Source organism: Schistocerca piceifrons, chromosome 2 (genome assembly GCF_021461385.2).
Source record: "Schistocerca piceifrons isolate TAMUIC-IGC-003096 chromosome 2, iqSchPice1.1, whole genome shotgun sequence".
NCBI classification, from domain to species: domain Eukaryota; kingdom Metazoa; phylum Arthropoda; class Insecta; order Orthoptera; family Acrididae; genus Schistocerca; species Schistocerca piceifrons.
Window position 1 is genome coordinate 313,621,204 of NC_060139.1, and position 18,826 is coordinate 313,640,029.

The window sequence follows — 18,826 nt, forward strand, 5'->3', positions numbered from 1 at the left end:
GCAGTTGAGATACCAGAAATATTTGAAGCATATGGCTTCTTGCTAGAGATGAACCTTTATTTATGTTTGTTTGGATCACTAATTTCAGAAGCATTATAGACAGAAAAGTGGAGGTAATGGACTTGTACCACTATTGAAATAAGCCCTTTATATTATATGACGACATGCACATTCAGCATTAGTTATGGTTGGTCAAATACTGCTGTGACTGAATGTATTATATTAATTAGAAGCAACATTGCCTTTTTCTCCTGAAAATATCAAGTAACGTAACAAATGTGTTTGATTCTGCTTCCAATATGACAGTTTTGGTTAATACTCCACATGCCTACAGGACTTTGCAATGTTAACACAGCAGAACTCAGACATCTGTATAAGTGTAGAGAAATGAAAACAGTCATATGAATGACTCACTTTTGTTCCGACACAGTTCAAGACTCGGGGGAAAAGTTTTACACCTGGTGTTCTACATGGCAACTTCACACACAAGAACTTTTTGCCGACACTACTACCACCTACATAAGTAAGCTTTTCCTGTGTTACTACCGAGCGAGGTGGCGCAGTGGTAGCACACTAGACTCGCATTCGGGAGGACGACGGTTCAATCCCGCGTCCGGCCATCCTGATTTAGGTTTTCCGTGATTTCCCTAAATCGCTCCAGGCAAATGCTGGGATGGTTCCTTTGAAAGGGCACGGCCGACTTCCTTCCCCATCCTTCCCTAGTCCGATGAGACCGATGACCTCGCAGTTTGGTCTCTTCCCCCTAACAATCCAATCCAATCCTGTGTTACTTTCAAGTAATGCACTTAAGCTGTTCCTGTTTTAACTGGAAGCTCTGTACTTCCCAATTTCATATCAACAGCCTCAAAATGCATATTGTAGACTTTGGGATATGTTACAGGTCAGTGTCACACCAAGATTGTGGAGAAAGGGGGGGGGGGGCGGCGTGTCACTCTCCAACAAGTGTTTACCAATAAGTAAGTGGCGGAAAATTATGGGTATAGGACAGCTCAAACATGTGGAAAATGAGATTTTTATTATTCACTCACTGTATTTGACATTTATTATTCCTTTAAAATCGCACAACAACTTCAATAAAACACAGTTTAATCATTCACACACTTATTTCACAATTATTTCACTTTTAAACTGCAAATCCGCTAAGAGCTATCTTGAATCTTCACGAGTTTCTCTCAACAGCCATGATGTGGATAGATACGTACAGCAACCAGTAATCAGAGTCAGGACTGTGTCTGCAAAAACACAAGGATTATTAAACAATTTTTGCTGTCATTAATTACTAGCAATATAATTGACAGAGTAGATTGCTAATATTTGCTATAATGAATATCACATTTGCAAGAACGATCTCACTGAAGTAATTAAGTCCATCGAAACGCTTAGAAACTAACCTCTCGTCTGACGAAAACGGTCTAAAGACGCAGTGGCAATTTCTTCAGATCTGTTGACAATAATATTTTGAGTTATCGCTTTACCGAGTGACTGAAATGTAGTTCAGGTACCTGTGAACATAACAGTATGTTAGAATTCATTTTCTAAATACGAACTATTACGGTACTGTACGGCTACTTACATATTAATTACACTATTAATATTTTCACAGTTGTTTCTTTAATACAAAATTAAAGCCAACGGAAGAAAAAACGTAAAACATACTTGCCAATGACAGGTTTGTTGAGATGCAATTTTCTGTGTTGACAGAGGTAACTTTTTCATACGGTGGTAAGTCGCAGAAATCACAGAAATCGCAGAAGTAGCAGAAGTCACAGAAATCGCAGAAGTAGCAGAAATCGCGGAAGTAGTAGAAATCGCAGAAATAGCAGTGGCGGAGGGATACACGACCTATGTTCCTTAACTGCGACTCTTAACTGCGACAAATCACAGTTAAGAATAACAGATACTGAAAAGTAGCATTCACAGAAATCATTGATATCGGAAAATCGCAGTTTAGCCCATCACTATTCTCCTTTGTGGCGCCACTTTCATTCCATCGCTGCTCCCTGGTGGCAGTGTTTCGAAACACGAGCAAGCTGTCGCAGTTATCATGGAGTAATTGCTGCTTTGTCTATTCGATATCAATGTGTTTTAATTTTATTACCAAAAAATGAAGATAGTGGTCGAGAGGTACATTTTCACAGCTTCTGAAACTACAAGAATAGCAAACTATGTTTCATGTAGGGAGTCGTCTTCGTGATATGTGAGATAAATCATTGTATAAACTGTGGATTATATGCAGGAAATAGCTCCCAAGTGTGATGTGGCAGCTGTTAGCCTCAAAGTTAATTATTCGAAATGCCTATAAGCCAGTTCACACTGGCCGCCACGTCACGTCCAGTCCCGTCAAAACATTCTGCAACTGGCAGCATCCATACTGGCCAACTCGTCACGTCACGGCACAGTCAAGGTTTCTCTGGAGAAAAGTTCTGACGGCTGACATAATCCATTCGTAGCTGACCATGTTACCCACAAGCTCGATTCCTTCCGATACACGGCCTCCCGCTGATCTCCATATTTCATTTCTTCATGGTTGACATCGGTTGTTTGTTATTAGCTACAAATTTTTTCAGTTTGTTATTTGTTTTGTTAAAATTTTTAATAAATTACTACAGATTAACTGAAGCAGTGAGACAGCAGTCTGAATTGTATGACATGAGTGTACTAAATTACTTGCCCTCTACTACTTTTATAGAGTGGATATTTATAGAATCTGGTATCGTAATTAATATTTCACTATGAAATGGATTGCAACATGGCAGCAACTTGAACTGAAAAAAGCACTGTGCATAGAATCAGACTGATTAGTAGGTGGAATTTATTTGTATGTCAACCATTCTGTCACATAAAGAAACGTACTGAAACCTTCAGACATTGCAAGTCGTTTGTTTAAATAGGTAACTGAAGCAAGCCTATTTATTGTTAAGTAGCTCTTTGAATTGTGTGTGAAATAGTTTTGCAAGCATTAATGGTCAATATTTATGTTCTTTCATTAGCTACCCCACTACAGAAAAGGGACTTGAACTATTGAAAGCCAAGTACAACATCTCAAGAAAATCCTTTATTTCTTGAAGGGAAAGGCATTGAGGCGATATGATCATTGCACAAAAATTTGCACAGGACTAGCAACCAAATCAATTTTTCTCAGAATGTGATGGCAGCGTGTAGCGTTTCGATCCTGTTAGTAGTTCTGGGTGTAGCAAAGAACGGGGCACAGCAAACATCCAGGAGATGCGCAAATAACTACTGCCTGAATTTATGTGCAGGTATACAGAAAGCGGCCGACTCTGGGAATGCTAAGGCAATGTACGATGGTATTAAGAAAGCAATTGGACCAACTGTCAGAAAAACAGCTCCTCTGAAGTCCAAGACCGGTGAAATCATACTGATGAAGCCAAACAAATGGAACGCTGGGTTGAGCACTACCTCGAGTTGTATGCAGCCGAGAATGAAGTTAGCAAGGACGCATGTGACGCCATCAAACAAATGCCAGTTATGGAAGAAATAGATGCAATACCTACTATGGAAGAACTTAGTAGAGAAATAGATTCTCTTGCTAACGGAAAGGCCCCAAGTGAAGATGGGATCCCTGAAGAGGTTATTAAGTATAACAAGTCTGTTCATCTCAAACATTTATATTCACTTATCACAACCAGCTGGGAAAAAGGTTATGCCCCAATGAGTATGCGGAATTCGAGGATAGTTACTCTATATAAACAGAAAGGGAACAGAAGTGACTGTAACAATTACCGAGGCATTTCATTACTAAGTGTAGCCGGGAAAGCTTATGCAAGAGTCATCCTAATGCGATTACAGATCTTAGCTTCCAGAATCTACCCAGAATCTCAGTGTGGCTTCAGGCCCGGCCGATCAACCTTAGATATAATCTTCTCCTTAAGACAGCTACAAGAGAAATGTCGTGAGCAGCAGGGGCCACTTTATTTTGCTTTCATTGGCCTTGTTAAAGCATCTGATTTAGTGAGCAGACATGGGCTTTTCAAACTGTTGCAGAAGATTGGATGCCCACCTAAACTACTGCAGATAATTGTCCCTTTCCATGAGAAAACACAAGCAACAATTTGCTTCATCGGTAAAACATCAGAAGCATTCCCTGTTAATAGCGGTGTGAAACAGGGGTGTGTGTTAGCTCCTACATTATTTGGGATTTCCTTCTCCCTTCTGCTCAGATTTGCCTTTGAAGAATGTGAGGAGGGAGTGTATCTATATACGAGGTCTGATGGAAATCTTTTCAACATTGCTCTCCTCAAGGCCAAGACCAAAGTAAATACAGTTCTTATCCATGAGTTGTTATATGCAGACGACGCAGCTCTAGTAGCGAACACAGAAGATGAGCTGCAGTATATAATCAACAAATTATCAAATGCCTGTGAAAAGATTGGTCTACTCATCAGCCTTCAAAAGACTAAGATCATGGCGCAGAGCACTACCAACCTTCCATCCATTAGCATCTCTCCTCTCCAGATAGTTGATGACTTTACCTACTTGGGATCCACAATATGTAGCAACTTGTCCATGGACACTGAACTTACTAACAGAATCGCAAAGGCATCATCTGTCATGGCTAGATTGAAAAACAGAGTATATAACAACGGACTGCTTACCACAAAAACTAAATTAAAAGTCTACAACGCTTGTGTTATAAGCACCCTTCTCTATAGCTGTGAGACATGGACAACTATTTCTAGGCATGAATCTCGACCTAACAGCTTCCATCTCCACTGTCTCCGGAAGATCCTTCAGATCTCTTGGAGAGATAGAGTACCCAACACCGAAGTCTTTCATCGTGCAAGCACAAGCAGCATCTTTGCACTCCTGAGTCATCGACATCTAAGATGCTTGGGACATGTCAGGTGCATGGATCCTGAATGGATACCGAAACAGCTGCTGTACGGCGAACTTCAGGAAGGTGTGAGGCCAGTGGGACGACCGCATCTTCGTTTCAAGGATGTCTGCAAGAGAGACCTGACCAAGACCAGAATCAATCCAAGTCGCTGGGAAAGCATTGCAGATGACCGTGTCAAGTGACGAGTAACTGTGCACAATGGCGTCAAGCTCTCAGAGGACGAACGCACATGGGAACAAATCAGGAAGAGGACAAAGTGAAGAGACAGAGCGGCTTCTGTTCGAAGTCCCTCAAATTTCACATGTCCAAACTGCAGTAGGGACTGCCACTCTCGAGTGGGACTTTTTAGCCACAGCAGACGCTGCAGACTGTGAACCAAGCATGCTACACCATCATCTCTCAAGGATGGACGGATGCCATTTCAGTTTGACGTAACAAATGAGAAAAAAACTGATGCTTCGTCTTTCTAAAAAGTAAAATGCAGGTTCCACTTCCTCAAGCTCCTTCTGTTGTGTGTGAAATTGCACTTTTGTACCATCTTAAAAAACGTTTTTCGAACTGAAGTACTTTCTGTGTTGTTTTTCGATTCTGTTTCCTTCTCTAAAATACAAGTTATCCCTGCAAGTTGCAAACAATTATAGAGTCCAATAAATGTCACTTTCGTACAGATCTGGGCTCCACCATCCATGTAAATAAGCTACCACGTTGTGTATGTGCACTTCCCGCGTAAAAACACTTGAAAATCACACACGGAAAGAACTGTTGAGGAAAGCAATGCGAGTTGAGGTCACGTGACTTGAATTGACTTGAGGAGAAGTGACGTGATGGAGAGTGAGTATACTTCTTGACATGATGGTGCGGTGATGTGATGGTGCCGTGACGGATAGTGTGAATTGGCCTTTTACCAAAGAATACAATAAAATTCTAAACTCTTTGAAGAGTTGCGTGTCTGCAGATGAAATTTCCATGCCACCTTTTGGTTAGTTTGCCATTGCACAGATAATTTTCGTCTCCAAGTGGTATTTCTTTTATAAATAAATATGTTCATGGCCCCTGAATTATCCCTGTGTGAAACCTATTTTTGGATCCAACATTCGGTTTTGTCTACTTGTATTTAACTCTCATGACAGTTCTAATGCCATAATGTGCACTATCCTCATTCATACCCACCCATATGAATTCAGCGGATGCCATATTGAAAGCTGTGCGACTACGTAGAATTTGCAGCATACTGTGTCAATGACAGCTCACAATGCCACTACAGAAAGCCTCAAGCTGTGGCGCCACATTAGTTGAGTTTGTGGACCCAGCCTTACGAGTGCCAGCAGCTGTTTCTATCTGGGAGCGAGTAACTATTTCAGACGAATTTAGTAATTCTTGACTGCGAGATTAAAGGCATGCAAGCTCTCGATAAAGCTAAGATCTTTAGCGGGTGCCATTTCAATTACACACTGATTTCAAGTGGGCCCTGCATGGAGACGAGTGCTCGCAAAGTGTGGCGGACAAGCCGACTAGTGTGATGTCAAAAGTTGGTTGTGAGGCCAGTTTTTTCGTGGGCCCCGGAGATCGAATGATGACGTCATGGAACCCAAACTCACCTTAAACCTTGTAAAAAGGGATTAAAGTATTTATACTACTGCTATCATGAGCTAGACTTACATGTAACACAAGAATGAACAATTTCATCTTTCGTGTTACACATCCTATTGTCTTGAATAAATCTCATACAAAGTAGAAGTATTACAGAAAAAATGGTTCTGATTTAGATTCAAGACTTCACACTTGACGAAAGAGAACAGAAGGGAATAGAATGTGAAAACATTTCAAAACACGTTTCAAACGATGGCATTCACTCAGGCTGTCAATGGAGAGGTGGGAACGAACAGGACGTCAAAATCGAGGTTTCTCGGGAACATGGGAACAAAATTTTGATGTTGACATTGGTGGAGGGGGGGGGGAGGGTGTCATTGGTGGCCAATATCGGTAATTAACTTATTTCTCACTTTTTTTGCGAATGGACCACTTAGGATCACACTACAATTTCATTTCTTCTTTAATCAGAATATCCACGGGTGTATTGCCGGTCTACAGTGTCCAACGGGCACAATATTTCGGCGATCATACATGTCGCCATCATCAGGTGAAATGACGGACTGAGCTCCTGTGAACGTGCCGGACGGAGATCCGTACGCTAAAGCTGCTCAGAGGGAACTGGGTTCGGTCGCGGTGGCGGCCGATTTAAATACCCTCCGCCCGCGGCGCGCTCCCTCCGCCGTCCGCGCCCCGCGCCACGGTCGCGCTGCGAAATAGATTGCGACGGCGTTTGAGATGAGGTCGGTGTGATGGCTCTGTCCGCCGTGGTCGTCACAACTATACGTTTGCTCGATTTACTCTTGATTAATCCAATCGAATAAAACTCGTGCACTAGCGGGGAGCGCCAAACATGACCTCGGTTTGAGGAAGGCCGGCGTCTACCAGATTCCATGTCAATGTGGCAAGTCGTATATTGGTCAGACTATGCGTACCGTCGAGGATCGATGCCGTGAACACCAGAGGCACACTCGACTGATGTACCCGAGCAAGTCGGCGGTCGCTGAACATTGTTTGTCGGAAAATCACGCTATGGAGTATGAACGCACGAGGATTCTGGTACAGACGTCGAGATACTGGGACAGCGTTGTTAGAGTCCATCGAAATTCGCACCAATGACGACTTCATAAACCGTGACTGTGGCCATTATCTTAGCAAGGCTTGGGAACCAGCGATTGGGTTAATCAAGAGTAAATCGAGCAAACGTATAGTTGTGACGACCACGGCGGACAGAGCCATCACACCGACCTCATCTCAGACGCCGTCGCAATCTGTTTCACCGCGCGACCGTGGCGCGGGGCGCGGACGGCGGAGGGAGCGCGCCGCGGGCGGAGGGTATTTAAATCGGCCGCCGCCGCGACCGAACCCAGTTCCCTCTGAGCAGCCTTAGCGTATGGATCTCCGTCCGGCACGTTCACAGGAGCTCAGTCCGTCAGTTCACCTGATGATGGCGACATGAAAGATCGGCGAAATATTGTGCCCGTTGGACACGGTGGACTGGCAGTACACCCGTGGATATTTTGATTATCAAATACGCTGGGAGAAACTCAAGAATCACATTTCTTCTTTGTCTGAAGTTTCCTCTTTCTCAAAGTGTTCCTTCATATGGACACTGGGCTGTTGCTTATGTTCATCCGTCCAGGCTCTTCCAGTCTTCTTAATTATTTCGACTTAAAATACTTCCAAATTTTGTATCATGATCCGAAATGTGTCCCTATTTAACATCCGAAATTCCTGAATGTTGAACATTTCCATATCTTTATGAGCTTCCTTAATCCATGTCGTTGTTGTCTTCTTTTTCCACAGGTAGTCGAATATCCTTTTGGTTAGACTGGTTTTGTCCTTTCTGTGCAGGTGTCCTAGAAATGACAACCTCCTCTTTTTCATGGTCTCCAAGAGCTTTCTACCTTTTTGTAGATTTCATTGTTGGTCCAAAGTTTCCAAACAGTTTCAACTTGCATAGAACCCATGACTTTTCGTAATATTCTTCTTTCTAGTATCTCCAGCTTTTCCAACTTTTAATTCATTGAGAGGCATTTGCTGGCATGCAGATACTCTGTTTTTACCACAGCATTGTACTGTTTAATTTTGGAATTCCAAGAGATGCACTTTTTGTTGTAAATGTTTTTAGTTAATCCACAAGCTCTCTCCATTTTTGAGACCTGGTCCCCCAAAGCAGCTTTATTCAGTTCGTTCTCTTGTATGGCTTCACCGAGGTATTTCAAATTTTTACCCTCTCAATTCATCCAGCCTCTGTTTCAAGGAATTGTGGTCCATGTTTGTCACTTGTCATGAATTTGGCCTCCTTTTCCGAGATGCTTCCTAGTAAGTTCATCTGTATGGCCACTACTTCTAAATTCTCTGAATGTATTGCAAAATCATCAGCGAAAGCCAAGCAGTTGGCTTTGATTCCTCTCGATTTTCTTCCTAGACTGATTGGACTAACGCTTTGATTTTCAAGTTCAGAATTCCAAATTCTCACAATCATGTCCAGGACACAACTAAATAGTATTGGTGATAATCCATCGCCCTGTCGCACACCTGTCTTGATTTCAAATGGTTGGGATTTTGTGCTTTTTGGTCTTCTTAGCCTTGACTTATTTATTTATTTATTCGGATAAACCTTCGTAGGTTATGATAATTATCTTTGGTTTCGGTTGTGTTTAATTTTTGTTGTTCTGAGGCTTCATTCATCCTTCGAGAGTGCCATTGCATTTAAGCTTCAGCCCACTTTCTTCCTTTCCCAGACCTCTATCTTCCTGGAAATCCTGGCTTTTGTGTTGATTTCCTAAAATGCTTCCTGTTATCTAATATGTCAATTCTAATTCAATTTTTTTCATATATTTATCAATTTCGGTAAACTATGTGGTTGAAGATCTTATGGGTTAGTTTGTTTTTATCCAGTCAGTATCTGTTTCTACAAAACTGTAATCATCTTTTCCTCATTACATCAATCAGTTTTTCACTTTCAGATAGAAGTCCCTTTGATCTTAAATTGTCTCCAACATTACTATTACTTCTAGGTCCCAGTATTTATATTAGAACTCTCCTTTAACCTTTTCAGGACCCCCCCCCCAAATCTCGCTAGTTTAAATGTTTCTGCTACCACTGATTGATAGCATCTTAGTCTTGTGTTCCAGTTCTGAGGTAACAGGAAAGTTGTGGCGCCCTGAAAATATTCTAAGTTCGGAGTTGGCGTGGCCACATGGGCCACTTGGCAAATTGAGGCTCGTCAACAACTGCATGGTGCCGAACATTAATTGGAGCGAGATTGGAACCCCTAGCACGTGGTCTAGGCTGACCATGTGGATGGGAATTCCATGTTGACGCGTTGTCAAGGAATGGGCTTTGTGTTGATGAAGATTTGTATGCCAGGAGTGCCAAAGATGGCGGACTTTGAGAAACCATAATGGCAGACATTTTACAGTTCATGTAGAAATTAATAATAGCCAGAGGAATCATGATACCTTAAGAAGAAACATGTAGATACTATTATTTGCACGACGATTCTGTTGGTGTTATCAGATTTTCAATATATTTACTAGTTTAAAGTTTAGTATCTGACTATAAATTATACAAGTAACACCAGGCAATGAATTTTCAAAATCTAAACAGTTCATCCGATTTTGTCGATTAATGTGTCTTTAGAAATCTATTAGCGTAAACCTAAATTGGTATGAGTTACAGGCATGTAACTTGAATAGTACATGATTTATTGGAGGTCAAAGTGGCCGATTACTAGTGGTCACGTCAGGCCATAAGTACTCCACAGTTACACGAAAAACGGTAGTAGCTTGCTTATAAATGTGTTTATTCGTCGATGTCTTTGTTTATATCCGATATATACTATTCATGAAAAAATTGGTCAAATATTTGCTGTGCTTAGAAAGCACAGATACATTAGGCTACTGGCCTACGTTTGTTTCTATTCTTTCGATATATATTTATTTGATTTGTTTATGTATTTCATAATGTGTGTTAGTGCGTGTTTATGGTCCAGCCTGAGGATATTTATTTAATTTTAAGTTAATTAAATGTAAATCCAGCATTTCGTGTGTGTTTAAATATGTTTGTGAGTGTGCGTTGGCTTGGAGACATGGTGGAAGCTCTAGCCAATCACAGCGCTCGTTACTACGATGGGAGACTGGATGGGAGTGGGGGAGGCGCATCGGGTCGCACAGGACACAAGGGAGTGCTGGACAGGAAGGCGCGATGGACGATTGCAGGAAAGACTTGGAGAGTGCTGAGCAGTTTGTGCGTGGTGGCGGGAGATAGGAATATTTCGTAGTGACGACTTGTGCACTTGTGAGATTTCCGTGGCTTCTGCAGTGAACACGTAGTATACATTTTGAACTGAATATCTTGCGAGCATTGTTGTTGTTCATAACTAATTACGTGAAGTATAAATCTATTGTTTCCCTGTCATTCAACTTATATTTTATTTAATTGCTGGACTATCGGCACCAATAAGTGTTTTGCAGAAATAAATGGCATTCTTAAAGGTACTTCTGATATCGTACTCATCATTTAAAGTTGTTAAAAATAGTACCTACTGATATTATTTAACTGTAATCTTTCATTTATAAATTTCTACGTTACATTCAAAAATTCTTAATTGCCGAGTGATAGGAACCTTCGACCATTCGATTCTTGCGTACATTCATATTGTATACTGTAGACTCAGCAGTATTTGGCTTGTAATGAGTCATCTACGTATCCCAGCCCCTAGTCAAAGAAACCAGCAAAACTCTTAATATTTCAACTCTATGTCTGAGGGTACGTAGTTGAGGGCCACCAGTAATATTTTTTTTTAATAGCCTGCAATTGGGGGCTCATCTGGGATTTGTGTCCTGCAAATTAGTAATTCATTTGCTCTCTGTTATTCAGGGTACTATGTGAAGTGTAAAAGCCTTTGCAAAACCAGTAGACATTTCTATAGAATGGACCTCTCACAAAACACAGTGTGGCATAGGTTTTTACTCGCAAGTAGGTTATGGAAATAGTAAAATTACGCAGTATTTTTACAACTAACACATGCTATCAATAGAGGTCCTAATCTACCACGTTAAAGGCAATTTTCATGGGGGTTCAGAATCGAGTACAGGGAACAGTAGCAGTTAGCGAGATTAACAGACAGTGGTTTTGAGATGGTTGGAACATGCAGTAACCGGCAGCAGCTACAGTTACATTAGGTGAGTTCTCCAGTGGTGGACGCAGTTTAACAGCAGTACGACGGCACCGTTTTCGAGTACTCCAGGGCAGTCTTCAATGTCGACTTCCACTACAACCGACAGCATCAGCATGGCAGAGGGAACCATCTCAGATCAGATAAGTGCCTGCACAAATAGTGAAATAGTGTTTAACTCTGAAGTTCAAGCTCCACTTATAGATCTTGTTAATATAAAACTGTCACCTAGTATGCTTAATTCTGAAAATGGAAGTGAGCCAGTTAGTCCAAAATCAGAGCATGAATGTGTAACTAGTAGGAATCCAGGCAAGGAGAATGAATGTGGAGGAGATATGATGTCTCAGCTAATGCAAATGATCCAGGGATTGGGAAAAAATATGAATACAATGGCAAATAATATCAGTACAATTCGAACAGATATGGGTACATTGCAAACAAATATGGGCACATTGAAAACAGTTCTGGATACAGTTCAGACTGTTATGGGTGCAATGTGAAATGAAATAGGTTCCGCTAGGAGGAAGGAAGTTGAAAAAAATATGGGTAACCTTGAAAAAGCAACTGATGATAAATTAAAATGTGTGTGAGTGGATATGGGGAAAATTACAGATGAAGTTGTAATAGTGAAATCTAAAATCGAATCAGTGGAAAAAGATCTTGGGAAAGAAATGGATAAGATACAGACGGACCTTGGGGTCAAGATAAGTGACTGTATAAAAGCACAAGATGCAGGTAAAAGCGATATAAATTTAACAATTAGTGACATTCTCAATCGTCTAGGTGATGGGAAGAAAGAAATTAAAGATAAAAAGAGCCCAGTATCACTAGTAAAAATCAATTCAAAGAACAAATGCAACAGATAAAAAATGATTTAAATTCGTTAGCCTTCCAACGGGCCACGTCGGTTATAAATATATCTTGGGCAGATACTGGATCTGTGAAATGTTACACAGATGATGGAAGATATCAACCAGTAAATTTCTTGGCTGCATGTAGGGCCGCTTTTGTTCACAGCATGTTGGGTGAAACGAAAATAAAATACGTTAAAAGGCATTTGGAGGGAGACCCACAGTCTTGGGCAAATGTTAAATGTAGTTCGTGTGAATTGTATGAAGAGTTCAAAAAGTGTTTTTTGAATAAAATTTGGTGCAAGGCAAAACAGACACGGATCCAAAATGAATTTTTAAATGGGCCGAGTTACAGGTAGGGTAATGGGACAATGAGAGAATTTTGCAAGCACGAACTTGGCATGCTTATGCAAGTGAAACATCCGTTGGCGGTTTTAAGAAATCACCACGTTAAAAAGGCGATTACCAGAAAATATGCAGTGAGATATTGTTCATAGTCCATGTGATTCCGTGAACGAATTTCTAGAATTTGTAGAAAAATTAGAGAGGGCTTCGAAGTTCAAACCTCAGAGCAAACCAGGTGGTAGTATCAACATGGGATTCCAAATAATCATCACCAAAATAATAATCGTGAGAGAAATCGAAGAAATTCTCAAGGAGGTAGTAGCTGGAATGAGCAGAATGGTCGGAGAACGAACGGGAGTGATAACTTCCGTGAATGGGACCCACGTAAAGAATGCAGATTTGACGGTGGAATTTCGCTCGAAGTGCAATCGCATGACTACCGGTCAGGAAATTGATGTTCGCCACATCTCAGGTACGGTGATGGTGATCTGAACAGCTGATGAAAAGGACTGGAGATAATGGTAATGGTAGAAATGTTTATAGGTTTGGAGAAAGGCAAGCATGTAATATGGATTATATTAAAGAGGAAAGTTAAATGGGTGGCTCTTTCAATAAAAGCAGGCGCGAACGGCAGAAGCACAGATTTGTGAGAGATTTAAGTAAAAGTAATGGGAATAAATTTGCAGGGAATTATCAAAGTTATGGATGTGTAATGAATGAGCGTGTGAATGGTGATGAATGGAAAGATTCAGTGGTTTAAAAAGAAGTTAAAGAGGAGATAAATTTTGTGAAAGCAAATTGTGTGGAGAGTTCTGAAGAGGTATTAGCAAATAGTAGCAATTGCAGTAAGGAAGGTGTTGTAGTAGCAAGTATTTGTGAGTCAGTGAAAAGCGTCGATGTTAGTGAAGGTGGCGTAGCTTTGGTCTCGCCAGCTGCAAGTGAGAGTGATTGTATTTTGGCTGAAAGTGTCCATGCTACTAAGGGAGGCTTAGTATTCGTCTATAAGGCAGTTGAAGTTAAAAATGTATCGGCGGAGGTACATGATTTCTGTTTAAAGGAGCAGAGTAATGGTAATTTATGTAATGATGTAAAAGCTACTGGTATTGATACTTCGGAGGAAGGAATCTACATGTTTCTAGTCACGAATGAGGTGAAATGAAACTTATTGATGAACGCGTGGATTTAAAACGTTTGTCAGAGTGTGTCCGTGAGAATGTATGTAAAGTAGGATTGGAGGTTAATCTGGATGAAAAGTGTGTAGAAATGGCAGTGTGTGCTGATTTTTGTACGATCACAGCGGAATGTAGCAAGTCTGGAAGTCCCAAAACTGTACAAGAAATAGCAGCAGTTTGTGTAACGTAGCGGTGGAGGATAAAGTTGTGTACGATTCATGTAAAGTTAATTTGTCGACAGAGGAAAGTAAGGTTTCTGATGTGAATTTATGTAGTGATTTAAATTATGTGTCAGCAGATAAGGTTGCTGAAATAAATAATTATGGTGATGATGGCTTAGGCATCAATGTATTATTTCAGGAAGAAAAGTGTTTAACAGTGAATTGATGTGTAATTTTGTTGGAGATGTAAGTGTCGATATTTTGGAGGGGAAAAATGGTAAAGTTGTGCATGCTGTGGGTAGTGAATTGTCAAAATGTGTGGAAGAACTAACAGAAAATTTAGAGAGGGCTGAAGTAAATAGTGTGGATGGGGATAATTTGTGTAATGAACTTTGTACGAATTGGTGTATGAAGGAGGAGTGTGATTTTAGTGTGACTGATTGGCGTTGGTAAGGAAGAACGTTATGGCCGTTACTGCTGCATATGTGGAAACGAGAGAAGTTAAAAATTGCAAGATGTTTAAAAAGGGAAGGAATGAATTTGGGGCGAAGGCATTATTTAATGAATTATTTTGGGATGAACATGAGATTGAGGGATGGATAGAACAGGATGTGTGTATGCTAGAATTGGAAGAGAAGGGACGAGCTGTAGAAAATAATCTATTAAGGGAGAAATAATTAGAACGAAAGGAAATGGTAAATGTACAGCCAGTTATTGACATTAAAGTTGGCAAAGAAATGGGAGATGCACTTCTAGATTCAGGCAGTAATGTGTCAACGGCTCAGAAAATTTTTATGACATGAACAAAAATAGGAAGCTAGTAATCTTCCCAGTCACTAGCATTCAGATTAAAATGGCAGTTGGTGGTATGAGTAAGGCAATAAGGCCCGCCTCGTTGGCCGTGTGGTCTAACACGGCTTTCTGGATTGGGAAGGAGAGCCTGGTCCCCAGCACGAATCCATCCAGCAGACTTGCATCGAGGTTCGGTGAGCCGGCCATTCTGTGGATGGTTTCTAGACGGTTTTCCATCTGCCTCAGTGAATGCAGGTTGGTACCCCTTATTCCGCCTCAGCTACACTATGTCGCCAATACTGCGCAAACAAGTTCTCCACATACGCGTACACCACCATTACTCTACCACGCAATCATAGGGGTTACACTCATCTGGTGTGAGACGTTTCATGGGGGGGGGGGGGGTCCACTGGGGGCCGAACCGCACAGTAACCCTGAAAGAGTGGTTTGGTGTGGGGCGGCGGAGGGGTGAAATGGACTGTGATAGTCGTGGTAGGGTTGTGGACCACTGCGGCTGCAGTGGGGACAGAGCCTCTCTGTAGTTTCTAGACCCCCCAGTTCATGTTCAATGCAATACATTACAATACAAAGCCAATAAGACAACAAATACTTTTAGAACTTAAATGTGGAGAACATTATTACGAGATAGAATGTTTTGTAGTGAGTGGTCTAGTAAAAGAAGTAATTTTAGGAACTGACTTCCTGTGAAAATGCAATACTTCGCTTAATTGTGTAGGGAATTGCCTAGAATATGAATTTCAGAATGAAAAAACGCAAGTAAAATTTAAAAGACTTTTAAAATCACATTGCTCATACCATAGTTACTGAGGGTTGGAGTGAGGATGTCGATATGCTTAACAGAATTAAGGAAGTGATTGATGCAGTCATGGGTATATCAGAAGGAGAAAAGTTCAAATGTGTGTGAAATCTTATGGAACTTAACTGCTAAGGTCATCAGTCCCTAAGCTTACACACTACTTAACCTAAATTATCCTAAGGACAAACACGCACCGCCATGCCCGAGGGAGGACTCGAACCTCCGCCGGGACCAGCCGCACAGTCCATGACTGCAGTGCCTTAGACCGCTCGGCTAATCCCGTGTGGCAGAAGGAGAAAAGAAAGAGTTATGTAGGTTGTTGTACCGCTAGGAGGACGTATTCTCGGATCGACCTGGTAAAGTTAACGATTTCGAGTACTCTATAAAAGTGAAACTTTACGAACCAATAAAGTGCAAACCGCATTTAATACCTATAGCTGATTGGGATGCCATCAGAGTTCGATTAAAACAAATGTTGGATTGGGGTATAGTTGGGTTGGGGGATTGTTTGGGGGAAGAGACCAAACAGTAAGGTCATCGGTCTCGTCGGACAAGGGAAGGAAATTTTATTTCTTGTCCAAAAAATTGTTTATGAATAACTGAAATCGAGACATTTATTTAATATGCCGTTTCGTTCATATTTTGAGTTAGTTTAAGTTTATTTCGAAATTAATGCTGCTCCAAGATCACTAAAAAGTTTTTGTAAATACTATTGGCCTGGCATTTTAATCATTTAATTCTGTTCTTTGTAAATTTTTTATATGTACCTGTATGAATTGAAGGGTGCTACATGGTCCAGGCTGACCACGTGGGTGGGAATTCCGTGATGACACTGTGTCAAGGTATGGACTTTGAGACGATGAAGGAGATTTGTATGCTGGGAGTGCCAAAGATGGCGGACTTTGTAAAAACCTAAATGTCAGACATTTCACAGTTCATGTAGAAATTAATAATAGCCAGAGGAATCATGATACCTTAAAAAGAAACATGTACATTACCATTATTTGCACAACTATTATGATGGTGTAATCAGATTTTCAATATCTTTTTTAGTTTAGTATCTGACTATAAATTATACAAGTAACAACCAGCAACGAATTTCCAAAATCTAAACGGTTCTTCCGATTTTGTCGATCGACATTAGCGTAAACCTAAATTAGTATGAATTACAGGCATGTAACTTGAATAGTACATGAGTTATTTGAGGTCAAAGTGGCTAGTTACTATTGATCACATCAGGCCATAAGTACATTACAGTTACATGAAGAAACGGTAGCAGCATGCTTATAAATATATTTATTCGTCTATGTCTTTGATTATATCTGATATATACTATTCATGAAGAAATTGGTCAAATATTTACTGTGTTTAGAAAGCACAGAGACATTAGGCTACTGGCCTACTTTTGTTTCTATTCCTTTGATGTATGTTTATATGATTTGTTTATGTATTTAATAATTTGTGCTAGAGAGTGTTTATGGTCCAGCCACTCACAGCACTCATTACTATGGTAGGCGACTACCGAAGTCAATGGGGAGACTGGACTGGAGTGGGGGAGGAGCATCGAGTCGCACAGGACACATGGGACTGCTGGACAGGAAGGCGCGACGGACGGTCGCAGGAAATACTTGGAGAGTGCTGAGCAGTTTGTGCGTGGTGACAGGAGATAGAAATATTTCGTAGTGACGACTTGTGCACTTGTAAGATTTCCGTGGCTTCTGCAGTGAAGACATGGTATGCGTTTAGAAGTGAATATCTTGCGAGCTATGTTGTCGTTTATAACTAATTACGTGAAGTAGGAATCTACTGCTTCCCTGTTATTCAACTTAATTGCTGGACTATCGACACCAATAAGTGTTTTGCAGTAATAAACGGCATTCTTGAAGGTACCTCTGATATCGTACTCATCATTTAAAGTCCTTAAAAATGGTACCTGCTGATTTTATTTAATTGCAATCTTACATCTATAAAGTTCTACGTTACATTCAAAATTCGCAATTGCCGAGTGATAGGAACCTTCGAGCATTCAATATATGTGTATCTTCATATTGTGTACTGTAGACTCAGCAGTATTTGGCTTGTAATGCGGCAACTACGAATCCCAACCCCTAGACAACGAAACCTGCCAAAACTTTTGATATTTCAACTCTGTGTCTGAGGGTACGGAGTTGAGGGCCACCATTAATTTTTTTTGAAAGCCCACACAGTACATGTTTTTTCTTGTCTATGTTTTTATGTGAAATGCCCTTTCAGATTTTGCGCTTTATTTTCTATGGATATCTTTTCTTGTGTATTGCTTGTTATCCCTCTTGCTAGATGTGTAAAACGGTTTGCTTTGGATACCACGTTGTTACGGATTTTTAGATTTAAAGGGGAGGGGGACATCATTGATATTTGTCATGTTTTTAGTCCTATTGTATATACTTGTTTCTTTAGTTCTGTAATTTGCTCTTTGGCACTGTCCAGGCAGAAATTATTCAAGTATGATTTTTTTTTGTGAATCTTCCTGGTTGAACACCTTTAGTATTGATGGATATCCTCCAGTCTCTCGCTATCTTCTCTTATGTGCAGTAGAAAAGTAGAGGTAATAAACCATCTCCCTACTTTACTCTTTATTTGACATCAAAAAGTTTCGACAGTTACCCTATCAATTTTACCTTCAATGTTATGTTTCTCAAAGTACCTTTACTTATTTGTGTTGTTTTGCTGTCGAGGCTGAGTTTGTTCATGGTATTCATTACTGCATTTTTAACAACTGAGTCATATGCCTTTTTAAAGTCTACAAAATTCGTAATTTCAAGTTGCTGATTTTCTTATCTCTTACGTTCTTTAGATTTGGCATTTTCTGTGCGCAAGACCATCCCTTCCTAACTCCTGCTTGATATTCTCCTACTTGTATGTCGAATATTCCTTCAGATCACTTTAAAAGCGTCATGGACAAGATATTATATCTCATTGGCAAGAGGGATATCTCCCTATAATTATTAGGATCAGTTTTTTTTCTTTCTTATGTACTAGATGTATTAATGCGGAT